Source organism: Somniosus microcephalus, chromosome 13, assembly GCF_052327205.1.
Source record: "Somniosus microcephalus isolate GS21.2 chromosome 13, FLI_Smic_1.0, whole genome shotgun sequence".
NCBI classification, from domain to species: domain Eukaryota; kingdom Metazoa; phylum Chordata; class Chondrichthyes; order Squaliformes; family Somniosidae; genus Somniosus; species Somniosus microcephalus.
In genome coordinates, this window is record NC_140999.1 from 75,474,943 (window position 1) to 75,500,071 (window position 25,129).

Consider the following 25,129-nt stretch of genomic DNA (forward strand, 5'->3'; position numbering starts at 1 on the left):
CAAGGACTCCGTAAAACAAGGTCTCAGTAACACAAGGGCTCAGTAACAAATGGAGTCAGTAACACAAGGACTCAGTAACACAAGGACCCTGTAAAACATGGATTCAGTAACACATTGACTCAGTAACACAAGGACTCAGTAACACAAGGACTCAGTAACACAAGGACTCAGTAACACAAGGACTCAGTAACACAAGGACTCAGTAACACAAGGACTCAGTAACACAAGGACACAGTTACGCAAGGACTCAGTTACACAAGGACTCAGTTACACGAGGACTCAGTTACACGAGGACTCTGTAACACAAGGACTCTGTAACACAAGGACTCTGTAACACATGGACTCAGTAACACAAGGACTCAGGAACACAAGAACTCAGTAACAGAAGGACTCAGTGACACAAGGACTCAGTAACACAAGGACTCAGTAACACAAGGACTCATTAACACAGGGACCCTGTAAAACAAGGATTCAGTAACACAAGGACTCAGTAACACAAGGACTCAGTAACACCAGGCCTCAGCATCAAAAGGACTCAGTAACACAAGGACTCAGTCACACATTGACTCAGTAACACATTGACTCAGTAACACAAGGACTCAGTAACAAATTGTCTCAGTAACACATTGGCTCAGTAACACATTGACCCAGTAACACAAGGACTCAGTAACACAAGGACTCATTAACACAAGGACTCAGTAACACAAGGACTCAGTAACACATGGACTCAGTAACACAAGAACTCAGTAACACACGGACTCTGTAACACAAGGACTCAGTAACACAAGGACTCTGTAACAGATTGACTCAGTAACACAAGGACTCAGTAACACAAGGACTCAGTAACACAAAGACTCAGTAACACATTGACTCAGTAACACATTGACTCAGTAACACAAGGACTCGGTAACACAAGGACTCAGTAACACAAGGACTCAGTAACACAAGGACTCAGTAACACAAGGACTCAGTAACACAAGGACTCAGCAACACAAGGACTCAGTAACACAAGGAATCAATAACACATTGACTCAGTAACACAAGGACTCAGTAACACAAGGACTCAGTAACACAAGGACTCAGTAACACAAGGACACAGTTACACAAGGACTCAGTTACACAAGGACTCTGTAACACATGGACTCAGGAACACAAGGACTCAGTAAAACAAGGACTCAGTAACACAAGGACTCAGTAACACAAGGCTCAGTAACACAAGGACTCAGTAACAAAAGGACTCAGTAACACAAGGACTCAGTAAAACAATGACTCAATAACACATTGACTCAGTAACACAAGGACTCAGTAACACAAGGACTCAGGAACACAAGGACTCAGTGACACAAGGACTCAGTAACACAAGGACTCAGTAACACAAGGACTCAGTAACACAAGGACTCAGTAAAAAATGGACTCAGTAACACAAGGACTCAGTAACACAAGGACCCTGTGAAACAAGGATTCAGTAACACAAGGACTCAGTAACACAAGTACTCCATAACACAAGGACTCAGTAACACAAGGACACAGTAACAAATGGACTCAGTAACACAAGGACTCAGTAACACAACGACCCTGTAAAACAAGGATTCAGTAACACATTGACTCAGTAACACAAGGACTCAGTAACACAAGGACTCAGTAGCACAAGGACTCAGTAACACAAGGACTCCGTAAAACAAGGTCTCAGTAACACAAGGACTCAGTAACAAATGGAGTCAGTAACACAAGGACTCAGTAACACAAGGACCCTGTAAAACAAGGATTCAGTAACACATTGACTCAGTAACACAAGGACTCAGTAACACAAGGACTCAGTAACACAAGGACTCAGTAACACAAGGACTCAGTAACACAAGGACTCAGTAACACAAGGACTCAGTAACACAAGGACTCAGTAACACAAGGACTCAGTTATGCAAGGACTCAGTTACACAAGGACTCAGTTACACAAGGACTCAGTTACACGAGGACTCTGTAACACAAGGACTCTGTAACACAAGGACTCTGTAACACATGGACTCAGTAACACAAGGACTCAGGAACACAAGGACTCAGTAACACAAGGACTCAGTGACACAAGGACTCAGTAACACAAGGACTCAGTAACACAAGGACTCAGTAACACAAGGACTCAGTAAAAAATGGACTCAGTTACACAAGGACTCAGTTACACAAGGACTCTGTAACACATGGACTCAGTTACACAAGGACTCAGTAACACAAGGACTCAGTAACACAAGGACTCAGTGACACAAGGACTCAGTAACACAAGGACTCAGTAACACAAGGACTCAGTAAAATATGGACTCAGTAACACAAGGACTCAGTAACACAAGGACCCTGTAAAACAAGGATTCAGTAACACAAGGACTCAGTAACACAAGGACTCAGTAACACAAGGACTCAGTAACACAAGGACCCTGTAAAACAAGGAATCAGTAACACAAGGACTCAGTAACACATTGACTCAGTAACACAAGGATACAGTAACACAAGGAATCAGTAACACAAGGAATCAGTAACACAAGGAATCAATAACACAAGGACTCAGTAACACAAGGACTCAGTAATACAAGGACTCAGTAACACAAGGACTCAGTAACACCAGGACTCAGTAACACACGGACTCTGTAACACAAGGACTCAGTAACACATTGACCCAGTAACACATTGACTCAGTAACACAAGGCCTCAGTAACACCAGGACTCAGTAACACAAGGACTCAGTAACACAAGGACTCAGTAACACAAGGACTCAGTAACACAAGGACTCAGTAAAACAGGGACTCAGTAACACAAGGACTCAGTAAGACAAGGACTCAGTAACACATTGACTCAGTAACACAAGGACTCAGTAACACAAGGACTCAGTAACACAAGGACTCAGTTACACAAGGACTCAGTTACACAAGGACTCAGTTGCACAAGGACTCAGTTACACAAGGACTCTGTAACACAAGGACTCTGTAACACAAGGACTCTGTAACACAAGGACTCTGTAACACAAGGATTCTGTAACACAAGGACTCTGTAACACAAGGACACTGTAACACAAGGACTCTGTAAAACAAGGACTCTGTAACACAAGGATTCAGTAACACAAGGACTAAGTAACACAAGGATTAAGTAACACAAGGACTCAGTCACACATTGACTCAGTAACACATTGACTCAGTAACACAAGGACTCAGTAACAAATTGTCTCAGTAACACATTGGCTCAGTAACACATTGACCCAGTAACACAAGGACTCAGTAACACAAGGACTCATTAACACAAGGACTCAGTAACACAAGGACTCAGTAACACATGGACTCAGTAACACAAGAACTCAGTAACACACGGACTCTGTAAAACAAGGACTCAGTAACACAAGGACTCAGTAACAGATTGACTCAGTAACACAAGGACTCAGTAACACAAGGACTCAGTAACACAAAGACTCAGTAACACAAAGACTCAGTAACACATTGACTCAGTAACACAAGGACTCAGTAACACAAGGACTCAGTAACACAAGGACTCAGTAACACAAGGACTCATTAACACAAGGACTCAGTAACACAAGGACTCAGTAACACATGGACTCAGTAACACAAGAACTCAGTAACACACGGACTCTGTAACACAAGGACTCAGTAACACAAGGACTCAGTAACAGATTGACTCAGTAACACAAGGACTCAGTAACACAAGGACTCAGTTACACAAGGACTCTGTAACACATGGACTCAGTAACACAAGGACTCAGTAAAACAAGGACTCAGTAACACAAGGACTCAGTAACACAAGGCTCAGTAACACAAGGACTCAGTAACACAAGGACTCAGTAACACAAGGACTCAGTAAAACAATGACTCAATAACACATTGACTCAGTAACACAAGGACTCAGTAACACAAGGACTCAGTAACACATGGACTCAGTAACACAAGGACTCAGTTACACAAGGACTCAGTTACACAAGGACTCAGTTACACGAGGACTCTGTAACACAAGGACCCTGTAACACAAGGACTCTGTAACACATGGACTCAGTAACACAAGGACTCAGGAACACAAGGACTCAGTGACACAAGGACTCAGTAACACAAGGACTCAGTAACACAAGGACTCAGTAACACAAGGACTCAGTAAAAAATGGACTCAGTAACACAAGGACTCAGTAACACAAGGACCCTGTGAAACAAGGATTCAGTAACACAAGGACTCAGTAACACAAGGACTCAGTAACAAATGGACTCAGTAACACAAGGACTCAGTAACACAACGACCCTGTAAAACAAGGATTCAGTAACACATTGACTCAGTAACACAAGGACTCAGTAACACAAGGACTCAGTAGCACAAGGACTCAGTAACACAAGGACTCCGTAAAACAAGGTCTCAGTAACACAAGGACTCAGTAACAAATGGAGTCAGTAACACAAGGACTCAGTAACACAAGGACCCTGTAAAACAAGGATTCAGTAACACATTGACTCAGTAACACAAGGACTCAGTAACACAAGGACTCAGTAACACAAGGACTCAGTAACACAAGGACTCAGTAACACAAGGACTCAGTAACACAAGGACTCAGTAACACAAGGACTCAGTTACGCAAGGACTCAGTTACACAAGGACTCAGTTACACAAGGACTCAGTTACACGAGGACTCTGTAAAACAAGGACTCTGTAACACAAGGACTCTGTAACACATGGACTCAGTAAAACAAGGACTCAGGAACACAAGGACTCAGTAACACAAGGACTCAGTTACACAAGGACTCAGTTACACAAGGACTCAGTTGCACAAGGACTCAGTTACACAAGGACTCTGTAACACAAGGTCTCTGTAACACAAGGACTCTAACACAAGGACTCTGTAACACAAGGATTCTGTAACACAAGGACTCTGTAACACAAGGACACTGTAACACAAGGACTCTGTAACACAAGGACTCTGTAACACAAGGACTCTGTAACACAAGGACTCAGTAACACAAGGACTAAGTAACACAAGGACTAAGTAACACAAGGACTCAGTAACACAAGGACTCAGTAACACAAGGACTCATTAACACAGGGACCCTGTAAAACAAGGATTCAGTAACACAAGGACTCAGTAACACAAGGACTCAGTAACACCAGGCCTCAGCATCAAAAACACTCAGTAACACAAGGACTCAGTCACACATTGACTCAGTAACACATTGACTCAGTAACACAAGGACTCAGTAACAAATTGTCTCAGTAACACATTGGCTCAGTAACACATTGACCCAGTAACACAAGGACTCAGTAACACAAGGACTCATTAACACAAGGACTCAGTAACACAAGGACTCAGTAACACATGGACTCAGTAACACAAGAACTCAGTAACACACGGACTCTGTAACACAAGGACTCAGTAACACAAGGACTCAGTAACAGATTGACTCAGTAACACAAGGACTCAGTAACACAAGGACTCAGTAACACAAAGACTCAGTAACACATTGACTCAGTAACACATTGACTCAGTAACACAAGGACTCAGTAACACAAGGACTCAGTAATACAAGGACTCAGTAACACAAGGACTCAGTAACACAAGGACTCAGTAACACAAGGACTCAGCAACACAAGGACTCAGTAACACAAGGAATCAATAACACATTGACTCAGTAACACAAGGACTCAGTAACACAAGGACTCAGTAACACAAGGACTCAGTAACACAAGGACTCAGTTACACAAGGACTCAGTTACACAAGGACTCTGTAACACATGGACTCAGTAACACAAGGACTCAGTAAAACAAGGACTCAGTAACACAAGGACTCAGTAACACAAGGCTCAGTAACACAAGGACTCAGTAACACAAGGACTCAGTAACACAAGGACTCAGTAACACAAGGACTCAGTAAAACAATGACTCAATAACACATTGACTCAGTAACACAAGGACTCAGTAACACAAGGACTCAGGAACACAAGGACTCAGTGACACAAGGACTCAGTAACACAAGGACTCAGTAACACAAGGACTCAGTAACACAAGGACTCAGTAAAAAATGGACTCAGTAACACAAGGACTCAGTAACACAAGGACCCTGTGAAACAAGGATTCAGTAACACAAGGACTCAGTAACACAAGTACTCCATAACACAAGGACTCAGTAACACAAGGACTCAGTAACAAATGGACTCAGTAACACAAGGACTCAGTAACACAACGACCCTGTAAAACAAGGATTCAGTAACACATTGACTCAGTAACACAAGGACTCAGTAACACAAGGACTCAGTAGCACAAGGACTCAGTAACACAAGGACACCATAAAACAAGGTCTCAGTAACACAAGGGCTCAGTAACAAATGGAGTCAGTAACACAAGGACTCAGTAACACAAGGACCCTGTAAAACATGGATTCAGTAACACATCGACTCAGTAACACAAGGACTCAGTAACACAAGGACTCAGTAACACAAGGACTCAGTAACACAAGGACTCAGTAACACAACGACTCAGTAACACAAGGACTCAGTTACGCAAGGACTCAGTTACACAAGGACTCAGTTACACGAGGACTCAGTTACACGAGGACTCTGTAACACAAGGACTCTGTAACACAAGGACTCTGTAACACATGGACTCAGTAACACAAGGACTCAGGAACACAAGAACTCAGTAACAGAAGGACTCAGTGACACAAGGACTCAGTAACACAAGGACTCAGTAACACAAGGACTCAGTAACACAAGGACTCATTAACACATTGACTCAGTAACACAAGGACTCGGTAACACAAGGACTCAGTAACACAAGGATTCAGTAACACAAGGACTCAGTAACACAAGGACTCAGTAACACAAGGACTCAGCAACACAAGGACTCAGTAACACAAGGAATCAATAACACATTGACTCAGTAACACAAGGACTCAGTAACACAAGGACTCAGTAACACAAGGACTCAGTAACACAAGGACTCAGTTACACAAGGACTCAGTTACACAAGGACTCTGTAACACATGGACTCAGTAACACAAGGACTCAGTAAAACAAGGACTCAGTAACACAAGGACTCAGTAACACAAGGCTCAGTAACACAAGGACTCAGTAACAAAAGGACTCAGTAACACAAGGACTCAGTAAAACAATGACTCAATAACACATTGACTCAGTAACACAAGGACTCAGTAACACAAGGACTCAGGAACACAAGGACTCAGTGACACAAGGACTCAGTAACACAAGGACTCAGTAACACAAGGACTCAGTAACACGAGGACTCAGTAAAAAATGGACTCAGTAACACAAGGACTCAGTAACACAAGGACCCTGTGAAACAAGGATTCAGTAACACAAGGACTCAGTAACACAAGTACTCCATAACACAAGGACTCAGTAACACAAGGACACAGTAACAAATGGACTCAGTAACACAAGGACTCAGTAACACAACGACCCTGTAAAACAAGGATTCAGTAACACATTGACTCAGTAACACAAGGACTCAGTAACACAAGGACTCAGTAGCACAAGGACTCAGTAACACAAGGACTCCGTAAAACAAGGTCTCAGTAACACAAGGACTCAGTAACAAATGGAGTCAGTAACACAAGGACTCAGTAACACAAGGACCCTGTAAAACAAGCATTCAGTAACACATTGACTCAGTAACACAAGGACTCAGTAACACAAGGACTCAGTAACACAAGGACTCAGTAACACAAGGACTCAGTAACACAAGGACTCAGTAACACAAGGACTCAGTAACACAAGGACTCAGTTATGCAAGGACTCAGTTACACAAGGACTCAGTTACACAAGGACTCAGTTACACGAGGACTCTGTAACACAAGGACTCTGTAACACAAGGACTCTGTAACACATGGACTCAGTAACACAAGGACTCAGGAACACAAGGACTCAGTAACACAAGGACTCAGTGACACAAGGACTCAGTAACACAAGGACTCAGTAACACAAGGACTCAGTAACACAAGGACTCAGTAAAAAATGGACTCAGTTACACAAGGACTCAGTAACACAAGGACCCTGTGAAACAAGGATTCAGTAACACAAGGACTCAGTAACACAAGTACTCCATAACACAAGGACTCAGTAACACAAGGACTCAGTAAAAATTGGACTCAGTAACACAAGGACTCAGTAACACAAGGACCCTGTAAAACAAGGATTCAGTAACACATTGACTCAGTAACACAAGGACTGAGTAACACAAGGACTCAGTAGCACAAGGACTCAGTAACACAAGGACTCCGTAAAACAAGGATTCAGTAACACAAGGACTCAGTAACAAATGGAGTCAGTAACACAAGGACTCAGTAACACAAGGACCCTGTAAAACAAGGATTCAGTAACACATTGACTCAGTAACACAAGGACTCAGTAACACAAGGACTCAGTAGCACAAGGACTCAGTAACACAAGGATTCAGTAACACAAGGACTCAGTAACACAAGGACTCAGTAACACAAGGACTCAGTAACACAAGGACTCAGTAACACAAGGACTCAGTAACACAAGGTCTCAGTAACACATTGACTCAGTAACACAACGACACAGCAACACAAGGAATCGGTAACACAAGGAATTAGTAACACAAGGAATCAGTAACACAAAGACTCAGTAACACAAGGACTCAGTAACACAAGGACTCAGTAACAGAAGAATTCTAACACAAGGACTCAGTAACAGAAGGACTCAGTAACACAAGGACTCAGTAACACAAGGACTCAGTAACACACGGAATGTGTAACACAAGGACTCAGTAACACATTGACCCAGTAACACATTGACTCAGTAACACAAGGACTCAGTAACACAAGGACTCAGTAAAACAAGGACTCAGTAACACAAGGACTCAGTAAAACAAGGACTCAGTAACACAAGGACTCAGTGAAACAAGGACTCAGTAACACAAGGACTCAATAACACAAGGACCCTGTAAAACAAGGATTCAGTAACACAAGGACTCAGTAACACATTGACTCAGTAACACAAGGACACAGTAACACAAGGAATCAGTAACACAAGGAATCAGTATCACAAGGAATCAGTAACACAAGGACTCAGTAACACAAGGACTCAGTAACAGAAGGATTCTAACACAAGGACTCAGTAACAGAAGGACTCAGTAACACAAGGACTCAGTAACACAACGACTCAGTAACACACGGACTCTGTAACACAAGGACTCAGTAACACATTGACCCAGTAACACATTGACTCAGTAACACAAGGACTCAGTAACACAAGGACTCAGTAACACAAGGACTCAGTAACACAAGAACTCAGTAACACAAGGACTCAGTAACACATTGACTCAGTAACACAAGGGCTCGGTAACACAAGGACTCAGTAACAGAAGGACTCAGTAACACAAGGACTCAGTAACACAAGGACTCAGTAACACACGGACTCTGTAACACAAGGACTCAGTAAAACATTGACCCAGTAACACATTGACTCAGTAACACAAGGACTCAGTAACACAAGGACTCAGTAACACAAGGACTCAGTAACACAAGGAGTCAGTAACACAAGGACTCAGTAAAACAAGGACTCAGTAACACATTGACTCAGTAACACAAGGACTCAGTAACACAAGGACTCGGTAACACATGGACTCAGTAACACAAGGACTCTGTAACACAAGGACTCTGTAACACATGGACTCAGCAACACAAGGACTCAGTAACACAAGGGCTCAGTAACACAAGGACTCAGTAACACAAGGACTCAGTAACACAAGGACTCAGTAAAAAATGGACTCAGTAACACAAGGACTCAGTAACACAAGGACCCTGTAAAACAAGGATTCAGTAACACAAGGACTCAGTAACACAAGGACTCAGTAACACAAGGACTCAATAACACAAGGACCCTGTAAAACAAGGATTCAGTAACACAAGGACTCAGTAACACATTGACTCAGTAACACAAGGACTCAGGAACACATTGATCCAGTAACACATTGACTCAGTAACACAAGGACTCAGTAACACAAGGACTCAGTAACACAAGGACTCAGTAACACAAGGACTCAGTAACACAAGGACTCAGTAAAACAAGGACTCAGTAACACAAGGACTCAGTAACACAAGGACTCAGTAACACATTGACTCAGTAACACAAGGACTCAGTAACACAAGGACTCAGTAACACAAGGACTCAGTTACACAAGGACTCAGTTGCACAAGGACTCAGTTACACAAGGACTCAGTTACACAAGGACTCAGTTACACAAGGACTCTGTAACACAAGGACTCTGTAACACAAGGACTCTGTAACACAAGGACTCAGTAACACCAGGTCTCAGTAGCACATTGACTCAGTAACACAAGGACACAGTAACACAAGGAATCAGGAACACAAGGACTGAATAACACAAGGACTCAGTAACACAAGGACTCAGTAACACAAGGACTCAGTAACACAAGGAATCAGTAACACAAGGACTCAGTAACACAAGGACTCAGTAACACAAGGACTCAGTAACACAAGGTCTCAGTAACACATTGACTCAGTAACACAAGGACACAGTAACACAAGGAATCAGTAACACAAGGAATCAGTAACACAAGGACTCAGTAACACAAGGACTCAGTATCACAAGGACTCAGTATCACAAGGACTCAGTAACAGAAGGATTCTAACACAAGGACTCAGTAACAGAAGGACTCAGTAACACAAGGACTCAGTAACACAAGGACTCAGTAACACACAGACTCAGTAACACAAGGACTCAGTAACACACGGACTCTGTAACACAAGGACTCTGTGATAAATCTGTGAGTTATCTAGTTAATTAAGACACAGACTAATTAATAACAATCAAAAACAGGGCTTTACTGGTTGGAGGTAGGAACTATTCTGAATACAAGATTACTGCACAGTGCTTATATACCGGTGTATTCACCCCCGGTATTACGTCTACAGCAGCCTGAGAAAGTAGTACATCTCTTAAGGGGGAACAGGTTTAAGCTCTCTTAAGGTGGAACAGGTTACATACACAACACTCCTCCCTTCTTAGCTTTATAGTCATCCCCCCCATTTAACATAACGTAATAACATATATAACTTCATGTTTAACGTAACATATCACAGATTCAGTCTCTGCGGAAAACAGTTCACAGATTCAATCTCTGTGGTGTAGTCGGTTCACGTTACTCATTCAATAGCCCTTTCATGGATTTAACAGCTTGAACTTCCGAACTGATCTGGCTCCGTTCGGAGGGACCACATGTGTGTTCTGGTAGAGATGATAATGGTTCAGATGAGTCATCTTCTGTTTTTACTTTTCCTTTTCTGCTTCTTGGAGACTCTCTGGGCTCCATTGTCAGCTGCCACAGCTGCCAGCTGCATGCGCAGTTCCTCCTTCTCTTCCTCCTTTTTTTTTTGTAGGATAGCCACCTTCTCCCGATGTTCCCTAGACTTTCGGTGCTCCGCCATGATTTCTTTATGGTGGGAGTCGAAGTTACAAGTTGGGCAGGACAGGACATAGTAATATTCGGAGTCGTCCGACAGGTCAGCGAGAGGGTCGTCTATTTCCTCCATACCCAGCTGGATGTTAGCCAGCTCTTGTTCCAAATCCAGACATCTTTCCTGAAGAGACTTCTTCATGTGTACCTCTGCCTCCAGCTTTTTCTGGGCTTTCAGCAAGTCGTTTACTAGTGACCTCATTTGTGATTTTAATACTTCAACTTCCTTTGGAGATTGATTGATCGGACTATGCAATCCCTCTACCGGAGCAGCTGTTTCAGCGGTCTGTTGTTCTACATTGACGTGAGTCAGCGTACTTTTGGCATCCAGTGGCTGCTCTGTTGCAGTCGTTTCAGTCTGTGTCGTCACATCAGCCATCTCAATGACTTTTGAGAGCTCCGAACCCTTTTCCTTTGAAGATCGCAGCTCGTGTTCAAGTTTTTCCCATTTCAGAGTCTTGTCCCTCAGCATATGAAAGAGTTGGCTGACCATTAACTCTTCTGACACCAGATTATGGCACGCACCTTCAGAACCTGAATCAGCTTTGATTCGTTTGGCCTCCTCGCGCAGATGGTTGGTGTGCTCCTGCTCCATTTTCTCCATCAATTGCTTCTGTTGCCTTTCCAGATTCTCCCACTCTGTAACAAAGAACTTTTTTATTTCATTCATCTCTTGCTCAAAACGGTGAATCATTTGTTCTAATTGCTGTTGTAGTTTGAAATGGAGTTGAGTTCGAGCCCAGTGTCCCTCAAAAATGTGCATATCAGTAGACTTGACAGACTCAGAATTCTCTGTTAAACTATGTTGTTGTTGCTCAGTGGAATTCTGTGCTGAAACTTTGTCTTTTGCACATGGGTTGGTCTTACCATCATCAGTTCTAGAGTCTGGGCTGATTATCTGCACCGAGTTCTCACTCTTTATGGCTTTTAGCGAATGCCAGTCCATATTTATGTTTCTAAACCACTCCCGGCCTAGTAGTGGTGGACCTCCCTCCGGTAGCATATATAAGTCCATTATTTGACTTCCTTTGCCCTTGTTGGCCACTGCAACCTTTATTGTCCCGATGGGGTACACTCTCTGCCCCGTGTAGGTTGTCAATATAATCTCCGTATCCTGTAGGGGAATATGTTGGAATAACCTTCTGTAATCTTTCTTATTCATGACCGACAATGCCGATCCAGTGTCCAATTCCATTTTTACTTGGACTCCTTCTATCTGAAGAGTAACCCAAATTGTCTGGAGGTCTGCACCCTTACCAACGTTGAGTACCCTTAAGCTAGCCAGTTCAATACTGCTTAAGCCAGCCAGTTCATTACTGCTAGCGTCTGAATCGGACTCCTGTTCGGCCACCTTGTGTACTTTTGCGTATTTTCCTTGCGGTGACTTCTTGTTGCTGGTCTTCTTCGCTGACCTGCATACTCTAGCTATATGTCCAAGCCTACCACAAGTTCTACATTCTTGGTTTTTAAACCAACACTGGTTCTGATCATGCGTTGTCTTTCCACAACGATAAAATTTGCCAGAACTCACACCCAATTTGTGTGCACTGAGCTCCGGTGACCGTAGCTGCATTACTGCCGTGCCTCTCGCTGCGGCTTCGTGTGCTGCTGCCATAGTGACCGCCTTCTCAAGCGTCAGCTCATTCTCCTTGAGCAGTCGCTTTTGTGTATCCTGTTTAAATAAACCACACACAAATTTGTCTCGTAGTGCATCTGTCAGTCCCGTTCCAAACTGGCAATATTTCGCTAATTTATGCAATTCCAGCAAATATTCAGCATTGCTTTCATGCTGTAGCTGCCTTCTGTCATAAAATTTAAATCGTTCCACTAGCATCAACGGCGTGGGGTTTAGATGATCTTTCAGGACAGTAACAATCTCATCGAACGTCTTATCCGCCGGTTCATCTGGTGATAACAGGTGTTTCAATTGCCCGTATGTCTTCGCACCCATTAAATTTAATAATGTTAGTGCTTTATCAGCCTCACGAATTTTATTGGCCTTACAATAATTTTTAACTCGTTCAACATATATGGCCCAATCTTCGATGTCACTATCAAAGTTGCTAATATTCCCGTGTTTAGGTATTGTAGTACTTTATCAGATTTGCAATTTCTCTGATTTTTTTTTTTTACTGCTATCCAAGATGGCGGCTTCCCACTCTTGCCGTCGTCCTCCGCCCACAAAATGGTGGTTTTCCCACGCTTGGCGGTCTTCACCCGTCCCCCGACGCCGTCTCCCTTCAGCCCCCGAGTGCGGCCCTTATCTTCGCCGCGATCGCCCGAGTGCGGCCTTATCAGCGGATGCGATCGCTGGATCGCGAAGTGGCTCCCGACCGAAGCGGCTCTCGGCCCTTATCTGGAGATGCGATCGCTCTCGCGGCTCTCGGCCCTTATCAGGAGATGCGATCGCTCTGTTGAAACGCCTCCCGCTCGAAGCGGCTCCCGCGCCCTATTCCTCCGGCTCCCCCAGCCCCGTTCGTGCAGCCAACGTGGTCGACTGCCTGTCGCGTCGCTGCCCGGCTCAGACAACGGCTTACCCACCACTAATTTGGAGAAGAAGCTGACGGTCGCCGATGGAGGCTCCGAGGTCAGGATGTCTTCCAGTGGGGTGGAGAGGGTGGAAACCTCTCCGCAACGTCCTGGCTGTGGACGAAGCTGCCGTGGAGTGATTGCCGCAGGGTCCGAATCAGACTCGTCGCCAGTGTAAAATCTGTGAGTTATCTAGTTAATTAAGACACAGACTAATTAATAACAATCAAAAACAGGTCTTTACTGGTTGGAGGTAGGAACTATTCTGAATACAAGATTACTGCACAGTGCTTATATACCGGTGTGTTCACCCCCGGTATTACGTCTACAGCAGCCTGAGAAAGTAGTACATCTCTTAAAGTGGAACAGGCTTAAGCTCTCTTAAGGTGGAACAGGTTACATACACAACACTCTGTAACACAAGGACTCAGTAACACAAGGACTCAGTAACAGATTGACTCAGTAACACAAGGACTCAGTAACACAAGGACTCAGTAACACAAGGACTCAGTAACACATGGACTCATTAAGACAAGGACTCAGTAACACAAGGACTCAGTAACACAAGGACTCAGTAACACAAGGACTCAGTTACACAAGGACTCAGTAACACAAGGACTCTGTAACACAAGGACCCAATAACACAAGGACTCAGTAACACATGGACTCAGTAACACAAGGATTCAGTAACACAAGGACTCAGTAACACAAGGGCCTAGAAATTCAGTATAGACACTTTTGGGGCGGCAAATTCGGGCGGACACTAAAGTTTGCGCCCTGCGCAATGTCGAGCCCCCTTCACCGATATTCAGTTGCATCGCCCTAAGAGGTTGCTGCTGCGCTAAAACTGGTGATGCACGACTATCATTAGCCACTAAGCCGGCAGCCCAGGGCGCTAACACCGGAAGTTGTGCGCAGGGCAGGTGCGGTGAGCAGCTGATTGCCAGCAGACACTCTGGCTCCGGTGAGCTCTTAAAGGGGGAGGGTGGATTTGTTTTTTTGAAAGGCCGAGACTAGTGTATTTGTGTTTTTGGGGAGGGCTTCTCTCCATCAGTTTTTTATGTGGTACCGGTTCGGTCTCCTCCTCCTCCTCCTCCTCCTCGCCCCCCCCCCGCCCCAAAGGAGTGTTGCAAAAGGACTGCCTTTTCTACTGCAGGAGTGCCCTTTAATTTGCGCTCCCCGCGGCCCGCATTGGCTAAGCACCGTTTGATTCAACAGTCGCTAGGGCCGGCAGGCGCACAATGGGGCGGCGCGGGTGAAGTTTCGGTTCCGGGCGCACAAAGGGCGTTGCACGGCGAAATGACATCATGATCTGCGCGCGCAGATGAGCGCGCGCAATGACTTTGCGCCGGCACTAAATGTCTACTGAAGTTGGGGCGAGGTGCAGATCGCGCTGCGCCCGGGCGCTAAGCGCCTAGCGCTCGAGAACTACTCCTCCTAAGGCGCTAATGGCTGGCGCAGCGAACTGAATTTCTAAGCCAAGGACTCTAACACAAGGACTCAGTAACACAAGGACTCAGTAACACAAGGACTCAGTAACACAAGGACTCAGTAACACATTGACACAGTAACACAAGGACTCAGTAACACAAGGACTCAGTAACACAAGGACTCAGTAACACAAGGACTCAGTAACACAAGGTCTCAGTAACACAAGGACTCAGTAACACAAGGACTCAGTAACACAAGGTCTCAGTATCACAAGGAGTCAGTAACACAAGGACTCAATAACATATGGACTCAGTAACACAAGGACTCAGTAACACAAGGACTCAGTAACACATTGACTCAGTAACACAAGGACTCAGTAACACATGGACTCAGTAACACAAGGACTCAGTAACGCAAGGACTCAGTAACACAAGGACTCAGTAACACAAGGACTCAATAACACAAGGACTCAGTAACACAAGGACTCAGTAACACATGGACTCAGTAACACAAGGACTCAGTAACACATTAACTCAGTAACACATTGACTCAGTAACACAAGGACTCTGTAACACAAGGACTCAGTAACACAAGGACTCAGTAACACAAGGACTCAGTAACACAAGGTACTCAGTAACACATTGACTCAGTAACACAAGGTACTCAGTAACACATTGACTCAGTAACACAAGGACTCAGTAACACAAGGATTCAGTAACACAAGGACTCAGTAACACATTGACTCCAGAAGGGCTCAGTAACACAAGGACTCAGTAACACAAGGACTCAGTAACACAAGGACTCAGTAACACAAGGACTCAGTAACACAAGGACTCAGTAACAGAAGGGCTCAGTAACACAAGGACTCAGTAACACAAGGACTCAGTAACACAAGGATTCTAACACAAGGACTCAGTAACACAAGGACTCAGTAACACAAGGACTCAGTAACACACGGACTCAGTAACACACGGACTCAGTAACACAAGGACTCAGTAGCACAAGGACTCAGTAACACAAGGACTCAGTAACACATTGACACAGTAACACAAGGACTCAGTTACACAAGGACTCAGTAACACAAGGACTCAGTAACACAAGGACTCAGTAACACAAGGACTCAGTAACACAAGGACTCAATAACACAAGGACTCAGTAACACATGGACTCAGTAACACAAGGACTCAGTAACACAAGGACTCAGTAACACAAGGGTCTAGAAATTCAGTATAGCCACTTTTGGGGCGGTAAAGCCGGGCGGCCGCTGATGTTTGCGCCCGGCGCAAAGTCGAGCCGCGTTCGCCGATATTCAGTTGCATCGCCCTAAGAGGTTGCTGCTGCGCTAAAACAGGTGATGCACGACTATCATTAGGCGCTAAGCCGGCAGCCCGGGGCGCTAACATCGGAAGTTGGGCGCAGGGCAGGTGCGGCGAGCTGCTGATTGCCGGCAGACACTCTGGCTCCGGTGAGCTCTTAAAGGGAGAGGGTGGATTTGTTTTTATGAAAGGCCGAGACTAGTATATTTGTGTTTTTGGGGAGGGCTTCTCTCCATCAGTTTTTTATGTGGTACCGGTTCGGTCTCCTCCTCCTCCTCCTCCTCCTCCCCCCCCCCGCCCCAAAGGAGTGTTGCAAAACGGCTGCCTTTTCTACTGCAGGAGTGCCCTTTAATTTGCGCTCCCCGCGGCCCGCATCGGCTGAGCACCGTTCGACTCAACAGTCGCTAGGGCCGGCAGGCGCACAATGGGGCGGCGTGAGTGAAGTTCCGGTTCCGGGCGCACAAAGGGCGTTGCATGACGAAATGACGTCATGATCTGCGCGCGCAGATGAGCGCGCGCAATGACTTTGCGCTGGCGCTAAATGTCTACTGAATTTGGGGCGAGGCGCAGATCGCGCTGCACCCGGGTGCTAAGCGCCTAGCGCTCGAGATCTACTCCTCCTAAGGCGCTAATGGCTGGCGCAGCCAACTGAATTTCTAGGCCAAGTACTCTAACACAAGGACTCAGTAACACAAGGACTCAGTAACACAAGGACTCAGTAACACAAGGACTCAGTAACACAAGGACTCAGTAACACAAGGACTCAGGTACACAAGGACTCAGTAACACAATGACTGAGTAACACAGGGACTCAGTAACACAAGGACTCAGTAACACAAGGACTCAGTAACACAAGGACATCGCTGGTAATTACTGCCTTTCCAATCTCCTGGTCTGGCAACTAACTGGCTCTGTAGTTGGGTATGGTGGTGTAACGGTTATGTTACTGGACGAGTAATCCAGAGGCCTGGACTAATGTGGAACGTAAGCTTAATATTTGAGATATTTGAATTCAGTTTGAAAAATCTGGAAATAAAAACCGGCATCAGTAAAAGTGACCATGAGCTGACTCTTAACTCCCAAAACTGGGTGGGCTGGCGTTGGGTCAGACGTTAAAATTCAAAAAATCTGCAACAGGAACCCAACCCTCCCACTTCCGTATTTAACGAGGTGCAGGACGATGGGCGGGCAACCAATCCGCTCGCAGGAGGCGGGTTGTTCATTTAAATATTATAATGAGGCTGCCTGCCTTCATTCCAACAGTCATTCTATTTTTAACTCATGTCGGCTGGGTTCCCCAGGTCTCAGCAAACCCGGCAGCTGAAATTTGGCGAGAAGGTCTGAATCCATGAGGTAACTGCCTTTACAGCACTGTCTTTGGCAGGAGTGTTTCCACCCGGCCTAACAAGCTACCCAGTAAACCACCCCCCCGCGATCTGTCTGCTCCTCCCCTCTCCGTGACCAGACCCCCCCCCACGATCTCGCCCACCCCCCCCACTAGACCCGCCAGCTCTCAGACCAGCTTGGCTATGGTCTTGTACTGTAGATTTTCCTGCCCGCAGGCCTCCAGCCTGTCAATCAGGGCGGGAAAACTAAAGCAAAAAATGTAAAGTCATCCTGCAGTTAAAAGATGCAGGACATTCGGGAAACCTGTACTTCCAGGTTTCCCGACCTCAAAATAGCCCCCTCGCCCCATGCGGAATGCACCTCCAAGCTACAAATCCAGGCCCATGAAGCTGTCGGATTGTTGTAAAAACACAACTGGTTCACAAATGCCCTTTAGGGAAGGAAACCTGCCGTCCTTACCCGCTCTGGCCTACATGTGACTCCAGTCCCACACCAGCATGGTTGACTCCTAACTGCCTCTGAAGTGGCCGAGTGAGCCCCTCAGATTAGGAAAGTGTTGTGTCCGTGTATAATAAGACACAGACTGCAGGAGAACGGTACTACAGGTGTTTACTCAACGTGGCGCACACGGGAACTGATCTGTACAGATTACTACTCAGTGCTATATACAGGTGTGGTCACTGCTGGTACTGCAGTATACATGAGCTGTAAAAGATAGTTCCCCCCTTAAAGGTATATACATTACAATTCCTCCCCTTTTAGATTAACAGTACCATAACACTCATTTAACAATTAAATATCAAACAAATTACAATTATCACTTTTAACATGCAACATTAGCTGAAAATAGTCTATTTATATATTCCGTCTTTGGGGAGGCTTCCTGATCCTTTCTGGATAGCGCCTTTCCCGAGTGTCTTGCTCTTGGTGCGGAGGCGATTCTGGCCCCCTGTCGTCGGTTGGTTCATCAGCTTCCGATGCTACTGTTTCTGGGGTAGATGCGACCTGTACGTCGGGTTCATCACCAGGTACGTATGGGCGAGGCATGGGGTTGACTTGTTCCTGTGACTCTAGGATCTGGTCAGCATGGCGTCTCACGATGCTCTCCCCAACGTCCACTGTGTACATTAGTGGGCCCTGCCGTGTGCATATCGTTCCTGGCTGCCATTTTTCTGTTCGTTAGTCGCGGCCAAGACTGGTTGCCCCACATTGAAGCTCCTTGTTGGCTTCTCATGGATATGCTGGAATTGCTTACTCTCAACATCTCTTCATACGTTTGGTCTGAGCAAATCCAGGCGAGATCTTAACCTTCGGTTAAAGAACGTCATGGCTGGGGCCTGGTTGGTGACTGCATGTGTCGCATTCTGGTAGGCGAACAGGAAATTGTCCACCTTGTGCTGCAGCAGAATGTTGTCATTGTACATAGCCTTTATTGCCTTCTTAAAGGTTTGTACGAACCTCTCAGCCAATCCATTTGTGGCTGGATGATACGGGGCGGATGTGTAATGCCTTACCCCATTCTTTTTCAAGAACCTTTGGAACTCTTCGGACACAAACTGTGGTCCGTTGTCGGAGCAAATCTGTTCTGGCAAGCCATTCCTGGCAAAAATGGTCCGTAGGACTGCAATAGTTTTCTCCGTGGTGGTGGAGGACATTTTGATGACCTCAGGCCATTTCGAGTGTGCATCCATGGCTATTAAAAACATTGAGTCCATGAATGGACCAGCAAAATCAATATGCACCCATTGCCATGAAGATGAGGGCCACTCCCATGGGTGTAGAGGGGCCTGTGGTGGTGCATTTTGGACTTTCTGGCATCCTGAGCAGCTCTTGGTCAGGTCCTCGATTTGTTTATCGATTCCCGGCCACCACACATAAGCCCTGGCTAGGCTTTTCATTTTAAGCCCTCCCAGATGACCCTCATGAAGCTCATTGAGCACTCTATCCTTTAACTTGGGTGGAATTACCACTCGGGATCCACACATCAAGGTCCCCCGGCACACTGACAGCTGTTCTCTCCTTGTTGAGAATGCTGGCAACAGTGAGTCGCCATGTGCTGGCCATCCCTTCACCGTCAAATCATATACCCGAGACAGTGTCGGGTCATTTTGGGTTTCCTTTTCGATACAAGCATTAGTTACCGGTAGGTATTCAACTATAGTCGAATGGAATATTTCAACAGGATCCACTGCTGGTGCTTCCTCCGCAGTAGGCAGTGGCAGGCGTGATAGCCCATCAGCATTTCCATGCTGTTTCGTGCGCTTATATTCAATTTCATAGTGGTGCGCCCCTAGAAAAAGTGACCATCTTTGTAGTCGTTGTGCAGTCATCACCGGAACGCCCTTCTTCGGATTAAAAAATGGAGACAAGAGGCTGGTGATCAGTCAGCAAGGTGAATTTCTGCCCGTGCAGATAGTGATTGAACTTTTTCACTCCCCACACTAGGCTGAGGGCCTCCCTGTCAATCTGGGTGTAGTTACGCTCGGCTGAGGTTAGTGATCGTGACGCAAAGGCTATTGGCCTCTCTGAGTTGTCCGAGAATTTGTGCGACAGCACCGCTCCAATGCCGTAGGGTGACGCATCACATGCCAACCGAATTGGTAATACTGGGTTGTAATGGGCCAATACCTCTTTTGATGTGATTAGTGTTTTGCTCTTCTGGTAAGCTCATCTACATTCGTCACTCCACTTCCATGGCACCCCAGTTTGCAGTAGGGTGTTCAGTGGGTGTATTATTGTAGACAAATTTGGCAAGAACTTATGGTAGTAGTTTACCAGCCCGAGGAACGACCTCAGTTGTGACACATTTTCCGGTGCTGGAGCCTTGACTACTGCCTCAATCTTCTCTGGGGACTTATGTAACCCCTTTTTATCGATAACGTGGCCACAACACGAGATCTGTTTTCTAAAAAACTCGCATTTGGGGCGGTTAGCTCGGAGCCCATATTCCTGCAATCTAGTGAGCACCTGCTCCAGGTTGGCAAGGTGATCACTGTCATTTTCGCCCGTGACCAGGATGTCGTCCAAATAACACTGGGTCCCTGGGATCCCTTGCAGGACTTGTTCCATTGCCCTCTGCCAAATAGCCGGAGCTGATGCTACCCCGAATATCAGCCGGTTGTATTGGTAGAGACCTTTATGGGTGTTGATTGTGAGGTATTTTTTTGATGCTTCTTCTACCTCCATTTGCAGATACGCCTGGGCCAGATCAATCTTAGTGAAGCATTTCCCTCCAGATAGCGAGGTGAAAATATCTTCAATCCGCGGAAGTGGATATTGTACGGTGTGAAGGATCGGGTTCACTGTTACCTTAAAGTCCCCACAGATGCGAACCTTCCTTGGTTCCCCAGGCGTGCTGCTCAACGACTTTTTCATCACAGGGACGATGGGTGTAGCCCACTCACTCCAGTCTATCTTGGGCAGTACACCTGAACGTTCCAGACTCTCCAGCTCTGCTTCGATGGCTGGGCGGATCGCAGAAGGTACCGGTCTGGCCTTAAAAAATTTTAGGCTTGCGTTTTCTTCAATTTTAATCATCGCTGTCATGCCTTTTAGTGTTCCGAGTCCTTGCTGGAACACTTCTTTCGCGTCAGTTAGGATCTTTGACAGTCGCCCAGGTGTGACGTCGTCATCCTTTTTGTCAGCGACAGTCAGTGCCTGTATGGAATGCCAATCCAGTTGTATTTACCGGATCTATTCACGTCCCAGTAATGGTGGTCATCCATCTTGCAATACATACAGGTCTAGTTTTGGTGTTTCCTTACCGTTATAACGGTTACCCTTATTTTTCCTTTGGGGTAGACTTTTTGCCCCGTGTACGTCTTCAAAGTCATTTTTGTGTCTCTCAAGGGTATGTGTCATAGAGTCATAGGGCTAGATTTTCAGTTGATTGCGCCAGCAGTTAGCGCCTTAAGAGAAGTGAATTCCGGGCGCTATGCGTGTAGCACCCGGGCGCAGCGCAGTTTGCGCCTCGCCCCAAATTAAGTTGGCCGTTAGCGCCGGTGCAAAGTTTAGCGCCCGCCCGGATGCGCGCGCAGAAAATGACGTCACATCCTCGTGCAACGCCCTTTGGCCGCCCCGATTCCAAACTTCAGTCGGACCGCCCCATTGTGCGGCTGGCGGCCGAAGCGTTTGAAAAAAGGAATGCAACACAACCAGCGCGGGCCCCGGGGGGCGCAAATTAAAGGGGACGTGCCCTCCAGTATAAAGGCCAGCCATTTCTCAGCAAACACTCTTGTGCAACGCATTTCTGGACACACAACAAGGAGGATAGCTAACTGGTTTCAAGCAGCAACAGCTCAGGTATTTTTGGACTCAGGCCAGAGCGCTGCAAGTGGCCTTTTGGAAATTTGAGTGTTTGCCAGGATTTGATGGGGGTTGCATGGGGGGCCAACGCGGAGCTGCAGCGCCATGTCCGTAGGGCTCGCAGACGCATTGTGAGAGGGGCAGCCCTGGCTAGAGGCAGAGGGGGCTACAGGCGTCGGCCACGTAGGCCTTACCCAGTCAGGCTATACCGCCAGCAGCGCTCCTACCTAAACATGAGTGCCTTGCGATGTGTTAGAAGGCTCCGATTCCGAAAGGAGGTGATTGCAGAGATCTGCCACCTGCTTCGCAGAGATCTGCGGCCAAAGCTCAGGTGCAGGACGTCTCTGTCGGTGGAAGTGAAGGTGACGGTGGCATTGAACTTCTATGCCACCGGCTCCTTCCAATCCGCTGCTGGGGACATAGCAAACATCTCCCAGTACAGCGCGCATCGCTGCATCCGCCAGGTGACCGAAGCACTGTTCAGAAGGAGAAGCCAATTCATCTCCTTCCCCAAGGCCCTGGAGAGCCAGCATCAGCGCGCATTGGGATTTGCCAGACTCGGGGACTTCCCCTTGGTGCAGGGCGCCATTGACTGTACGCATGTGGCTTTGCAGGTCCCTCTGGAGCATGGCGAGCAGTATCGCAACAAGAAGGGCTACCATTCTCTGAATGTGCAGCTGGTCTGTGACCACAAGCAGCGCATCATGGCTGTCAATGCCAGCTTCCCAGGCAGCAGCCACGATGCCTTTATCCTGCGGCAGAATACTGTGCATGACATGTTCGAGGCACAGCCTCCCCCAAGAGGATGGCTACTCGGGGACAAAGGCTATCCTTTGTGTACCTGGCTCATGACCCCGCTCCACGCGCCCAGGACCGCTGCTGAAGAGGCTTACAACGAGAGCCATCAAACCACCCGCAACATCATCGAGCAAACTATTGGGGTCCTCAAGCAGCGGTTCCGCTGCCTTGATTGCTCCGGAGGAGCTCTCCAGTATTCGTCGGACCGGGTCTCCCAATTTGTGGTAGTTTGCTGCATGCTACACAACCTGGCTATCCGCAGGACTCAGGCACTGCCACCTGACGTTGGAGCAGCACCTCAGGAGGAGGAGGAGGAGGAGCAGGAGGAGGAGGAGGAGGAGCAGGAGTACGTTCCCAGGAGGGAGCGACCAGGGCCAAGGGCCGCGCGACGCCACCTTATTACACGGTACTTCTAAGCCCCCTGTCAGGGAATGCCTTGGGGCCATGAGGGAAGATGAATGCAGCCGCTCCGCAAGCCCTCAGCCGGCGAAGCCAACAAACACTAAGAAGAACAACCATGGAGACTGCATGAATAAAGATAACTATTTATTACACAAAAATGAAAACCCCTTCCCACATGAATCCCCCAAAACAATCATCGGGCCCCACAAAAAGCCCAACAAACGACTCACTCTCACAAACTGGGGAGGAGTCACTTCACATTTGAACAACCCGGGCCTCAACCTCGGCCTAACGCAAAAAATAAGCCCACGAACCAAACAACCATGGGCAAAAGAAAGATGGCCACCGCCATATAAAATGATAGCTGGCCACACCCTCTACTGAGTGGCCCGCGAGGGCGAGACCTTGCCCAGCCTTTTGCCTCCCCTGCCCGGCCTGCTGCTCCTTCGCAAGCTCTGCCCAGTGGCTGCTGCGAGGCTGGGGGAAGGTGCCTGAGGCTCAGATGTCCTTCCGCCACATGCCGCTGGGGGGCGGCCTACACGGTCTTTGGGCCTCGAGGGGCCGTCTGCTGAGTGGCGCACCTCAGCCTGGCCAACATCAGCTCCAGCCGCTTGCCCTTGATGCCCCAGTGGGGGAATGGCGGCGACGGATGGCGCAATGTGGGCCAGCTGGCATCTGGGATGCGCTGGCTGGTGCTGTGGCGCGCTGCCACTCGGCTGGGCCCGCACTGCAGGATCCGCAGCAATCAGCCGAGGGGCGGCTCGCTGGGATGCTCCAGCGCGGCGGCTGCCCTGGCGATGCCTGCCTGAGACAGCGCGTGTGGCAGCAGTGAGTGCCCCTGTTGTCCTGGTGTGCGCCCGCATCACACCCGCCAGGGTCTTGACGGCATCAGCCAGCATGCGGCCACTCGCGGAGGTTGATGCCCCGAACTCGCGCACACTGGTCGCCAGCGACTCGATGGCCTCAGGCATGCGCCCCACCACGATCATGAGCTCCGTGTGGCACCGGTCCGAATCCTCGGCCATCTTATCCAGCTTCCGCGCCTCCTCCGAGGTGAAGGTGTCCGGACTGGTTTCGCGACTCTCCCGCTGGGGAGGAGGGGACCGAAGTAGGGGAACCTTGCCACGTTGGTGGCGGCGAGTGTGCTGATCAACAGCACTCCCCTCTGATCCTTCCCCCCTTTGGGGGGAAGGCCGCGGGCCACGCGCACGGCTCCTGGGTGGCTGGACGCCACTGGTCCCAGAAGCTGCATTCCCCTGCGACAGCTCGTCCAGGCACTCGTCCAGTGAGGACGTGTCAAGCATTTCGTCCTCTCCTGTGGGACCTGAGTGTTCCCCCGATGGTCCAGCTTGCTGTTGCTCCTCCTCCTCCTCCTGCTCGGAGGGGCTGTCACTGGCAGCTTCAGGGTCCTGGTCGTCACCAGCTGAAAGCAGGAATGCACAAGAGTAGCTTCAGAGTGAGGAGACAGCGTCAGCGAGGGAGTTAGGACTGGTGGCATTCAGCGCATTGGTGGGACAG

The 25,129-nt window shown here is 47.4% G+C and overlaps 1 protein-coding gene across 6 annotated transcripts in view; it reads right to left on the reverse strand.

Annotated features, from left to right (window-relative positions):
• Positions 1-25,129, reverse strand: part of LOC147108425 (lipoprotein lipase-like) — a 389,032-nt gene that overhangs the window by 314,474 nt on the left and 49,429 nt on the right. The window contains exon 9 of one of the 6 annotated variants that reach the window (XM_086005051.1): positions 24,846-25,034. The exons of the other annotated variants lie outside the window; for them this stretch is intronic. The gene's annotated coding sequence lies outside the window, so the exon portion shown is untranslated. Of the gene's footprint in view, positions 1-24,845; positions 25,035-25,129 lie in introns of those variants that run through there. 6 annotated transcript variants of the gene reach the window in all.